Below are 280 nucleotides of genomic sequence, written 5' to 3' on the forward strand. Positions count from 1 at the left end.
CTTCCACCTCCGAGTCATGGGAGATGGAGAGATTCATCTCAAGGGTGCATCAAGACCACTTCTATGAAGTTGTGGCCTTGAAGAAGGTGATCCCCGAGGTCCCTTTTTCACTCAAAAGAGTGAATATCCGGAGATCCGACATGAGATTCAAAGAAGAGGTTGGAAAGTTCTTACCAACCCCATTCAACAAGTCAGAATCTTAATGGTTCAAGAGTTCTATGCCAATGCATGGATCACCAAGAACCATGATCAAAGTGTGAACCCGGACACAAAGAATTGG

The sequence above is a fragment of the Arachis duranensis genome, chromosome 6 (genome assembly GCF_000817695.3).
Source record: "Arachis duranensis cultivar V14167 chromosome 6, aradu.V14167.gnm2.J7QH, whole genome shotgun sequence".
Lineage (NCBI taxonomy): Eukaryota > Viridiplantae > Streptophyta > Magnoliopsida > Fabales > Fabaceae > Arachis > Arachis duranensis.